We start from the raw sequence: 4,691 nt of genomic DNA, 5'->3' as shown, positions 1-4,691 counted from the left end.
AGTCTGCGGCGCTGTGTGTGTGTGTGTACACAGAAAGTCTGCGGCGCTGTGTGTGTGTACACAGAAAGTCTGCGGCGCTGTGTATGTGTACACAGAAAGTCTGCGGCGCTGTGTGTACACAGAGTCTGCGGCGCTGTGTGTGTGTACACAGAGAGTCTGCGGCGCTGTGTGTGTATACACAGAGAGTCTGCGGTGCTGTGTGTGTGTGTACACAGAGAGTCTGCGGCGCTGTGTGTGTGTGTGTACACAGAGAGTCTGAGGTTACCTACTGTAACCCAGCTTCTATGAGTAAATGGCGCAGCCCTCTAAGGCTATCGCTATTGGGTTATCCCTCTGCGCCCCCGCACAGCACTGAAACACTTGTAGTCCACGCCCACCCGCTAGGTGGGCCCCACCCTCGGGCTTCCTTCCGGTATAAATAGGAAGGAGGCCCGGCAATCTGCTCCCATACAAAATAACTTTTCTTCAGCTATTCGTAGAGCCAGTGGGGCCCAGCGCTTAGAGGGCTGCGCCATTTACTCATAGAAGCTGGGTTACAGTAGGTAACCTCAGTTCTATTTCGTATATGGCTTCGCCCTCTAAGGCTATCGCTATTGGGTTAAGGGCGAAGCATGATGTAGTCTGCGCCCCACTGGGTCCGCCCGGCACTAGAAGCACAGACACACCTGCTCAATAACACCCCCCTGCCTGTTGTGCCATGCGTGATGGCGCATCACCGTCCCTGGAACATAGCAAAACATGCCGATCTTCCCGACGGGGTGAAGGCTGGGAACAATACATACCGGCCGCTGTGAGAAAGTAGAGACGAAGGTCCCACCTTGTCCTGCGATCATAGAGGGGGAACAACCGCTCTCTCCGTGTCAGACAGGTAGGAGAGCGCACAGCTGGATCCCTGACGTCACTCACTCTGACCAGGCACTCCGTACGAAGTGTGTCAGAGTAAAGGGAACATCCCTCTCATACGAGGGGAAAAGGGCCGCTCTCCGCGTGCCGAGAGGCAGGAGAGAGGCGCACCGCTGGATCCCTGACGTCCCTCACTCCGACAGGACACCCAGTACAGGGTGCGTCAGAGAGGAATGGGAGACCTCCCTCAAATAAAATTGAATAAATGAACAGGGGGAAGACCAAGATGCAGCCGTGCAAATATCTTCCACTGACATTCCTCCGTGCAATGCCGTGGAGGAGGAAGTCCTCTGGTGGAGTGCGCCTTGATACTCTCCGGGGGCTCCACCCCAGAGGAGACATATGCCTGTGACACAGCCTCACACAGCCAGTGTGACAGCCGTTGTGCAGACAGAGGTTGCCCGATCGAGCACTCTCTATAGTGCACAAACAGGCGCTGAGAACGGCGCCAGGCCGCCGTGCGCGCCACATAGCAGGACAGCGCGCGCACAGGACAGAGGAGATGAGACGTGGCTTCTTCCTCCGACCTGTAAGGAGGGGGGAATAAGCCAGCCAGGGTGATCACTCTTGACCTAAAAGAGTTGTGATGACCTTAGGCAAGAAGACGGTGTTTCTTGTATCCCATGGAACTGCTGGGGGGAGAGGCTTCTCTGTGATGTGCCGTAATGGTCGTCATGGTGACGTGCCACGCCATCGCCGCCGCTGCCTGTGAGGCAAAAGGGCTGCGAGGGAGTTTCCACACGCTGCATTTCACTCCGTCTCTCATCATGAGGCGCGTACACGCCCAGAGGATGAGAGGTGTGTGTATGCTGTCCACACGAGGCGTTATAACGGTGCTCGTGGATTTATTATGACTGTGTGTAGGAGGCATATCTGGGACAGAGGAATGCCGCGAACTCTGCAGTTTATAAACCAATAGGTTAAAAACAGCAGGCTTCTGCAGCGAATGAACCACCTCTGGAGTTTTTTTTTGGAAGAGACCCAAGGGGATCACCACGTGACCAGCTGATGCCAACGCCGAGCAGCTGCGTCACGGAGAGGGCTGTGTGGGTTGTGACATGCCGGAGGAGAGCTGTCAGTTTCTCCACTCGCGGCCGCGAGAGCCGCGCTCTGCTGGCTGAGTTTAATTCCACTCCAGATAACCGTTTGTCTGAGAGGGAAGAGGACAGCTCTTCTTCCAATTTATTATGAAACCCAGGCTTTGACAGATGCGATACAAGATGTACCGTCTGTAAAGCGACTTCCTCCCTGGAGCGAGCCAGCAAATAGCAGGTCGTCCAGAGGAAACCACACTCTCATCCCTCCTCTGTGTAGCGGCTCCAGCCTTCTCTACACAAAAATGGGAGGAGCCAGGAAATATCCGAACGGCAGACGATTGTCTGGTCTGATATTCCCTGAAATGAGAAACCGCAGGAATTTCCTGTGTTTCGGGATGATGGGTACGTGGAAGTATGCATCCTTCAGGTGGAAGTGAACCAGTCGTCCTGGTGAACACATTCCAGCACTTAATACTGACGGATCGAGGATGTCTCATTGCCCCAGTCTTTTTCGGGATTAGGCAAATTAACGGGTGAAAACCCCTGATTTTCCTCCCTTTGAGGAACCCTGGAAATATCCTCTTTCAACAGGAGTTCCAGCGGCTCGGATTGGAGCGCAAGACATAGCTTCTGGGAGGACAGGAGTGTTTCCTGTATCCCATTGAACTGTGGGGGGGGGGGAGAGGCGAACTGCAGGGTGTACCCTCTGCTGATCAGCCTACTCATCCATCTGTCCATCAGACACACGCGCTGCCACTCCGATAAACACTCTGAGAGCGGACCCGCTCTCAGAGTGTTTATCGGAGTGCCCATGCTCGAGATGTGTTGTGGTCGTCATGACGACGAGCCCTCGCCGCCGCTGCCCGTGAGGCAACCCAAGGTGGGCCTAGAGCAAAAGGGCTGTGAGGAGGCCTCCACACGCTGCATTTCACTCCGACTCTCATCATGAGACGCGTACACGCTCAGAGGATGAGTGGAGGTGTGTGCAGTGACATCCACATGAGGCGTTACCATGGCGCTCATGGGCTTATTGTGACCGTGTGTAGGTGGCGTATCTCGGACAGAGGAATGCCGCGAGGTCTGTGGTTTAATAACCGAAAAGTCATAACCACCAGGCCTCTGCAGCGAACCCTGCTGCCTACTAATCAACAGATTGGAGGCAGCTGGCCCTGATTTTCTTCCTCTTGGGTAACCCTGGAAATAGCCTCTTTCAACAGGAGTTCCCGTAGCTCTGCTTGGATCGCAAGCCACTGTTCTCGGGATGACAGGCGTGTCTCCTGTATCCCGTTTAACTGTGGGGGGGGGGGAGGCAAACTGCAGGGTGTACCCTCTGCTGATCAGCCTGCTCCTCCATCTGTCCATCAGATACACGCGCTGCCACTCCGAGAAACACTCTGAGAGCGGGCGCACATGCTCGAGATGTGTTGTGGTCGTCATGACGACGAGCCACGCCAGAGCCCTCGCCGCCGCTGCCCGTGAGGCAAACCCAAGGTGGGCCTAGAGCGAAAGGGCTGCGCGGGGGCCTCCACACGCTGCGTCTCACTCTGACTCTCATCATGAGGCGCGTACACGCTCAGGGGATGGATGGAGGTGTGTGCAGTGCTGCCCACATGAGGCGTTATAACTATAATTAAGGCCGTGTGTACGAGGCGTATCTCGGACAGAGGAATGCTGCGAGCTCTGCAGGTTATTAACAGGGGTTAAAACCGGCAGGCTTCTGCAGCGAGCCCTGCTGTCTACTTAATCAACAGATTAGTGGCAGCCGGCTTAATTAGCGAGCTCTGCAGTTTATTAACCGATAGGTTAAAACCAGCAGAATTCTGCAGCGAGCCCTGGCGATGCGGGCGCTGCCGCTGGGGGCACTCAGCCTGGAATACTGCTCTTTCCCCCGTTCTGGCTTCTCTATGATGTGCCGTAATGGTCGTCCTGGTGACGAGCCACGCCATTGCCCTCGCCGCCACTGCCCGTGAGGCGAAAGGGCTGCGAGGAAGCCTCCACACGCTGCGTTTCACTCCGGCTGTCATCATGAGCCGTGTACACGCTCAGGGGATGAGTGGAGGTGTGTGCAGTGCTGTCCACATGAAGCGTTAAAAAAAAAGCGTGTGTAGGAGGCGTATCTTGGACAGAGGAATGCCGCGAGCTCTGCAGGTTATTAACCGATAGGTTAAAACCGGCAGGCTTCTGCAGCGAGCCCTGCTCTCTATTAATTAACAGATTAGTGGCAGCCGGCTTAATTAGCGCGCTCTGAAATGTATTAACCGACAGGTTAAAACCAGGCTTTAGCAACGAGCCCTGCTGGCTATTAACCGAAAGGTTATAGGCAGCTGGTTTACACAGGGCGTGAGGCAACCCCAGGTGGGCTGGGACCGAACGGGCTGCGCGGGGCCTCCACACGCTGCGTCTCACTCCGACTCTCATCATGAGGCGCGTACACGCTCAGGGGATGGATGGAGGTGTGTGCAGTGCTGCCCACATGAGGCGTCCGTGTGTAGGAGGCGTACCTCGGACAGAGGAATGCCGCGAGCTCTGCAGGTTATTAACCGAGGTTAAAACCGGCAGGCTTCTGCAGCGATCCCTGCTGTCTACTTAATCAACAGATTAGTGGCAGCCGCGAAAGGGCTGCGAGGAAGCCTCCACACGCTGCGTTTCACTCCGGCTGTCATCATGAGGCGTGTACACGCTCAGGGGATGAGTGGAGGTGTGTGCAGTGCTGTCCACATGAGGCGTTAAAACGGCGCTCATGGGTTATTA

Source organism: Gymnodraco acuticeps, unplaced genomic scaffold (assembly GCF_902827175.1).
Source record: "Gymnodraco acuticeps unplaced genomic scaffold, fGymAcu1.1, whole genome shotgun sequence".
Taxonomy (NCBI): Eukaryota; Metazoa; Chordata; class Actinopteri; order Perciformes; family Bathydraconidae; genus Gymnodraco; species Gymnodraco acuticeps.
The sequence above is the reverse complement of the archived record's forward strand: the minus strand, read 5'-3'. Positions refer to the sequence as shown.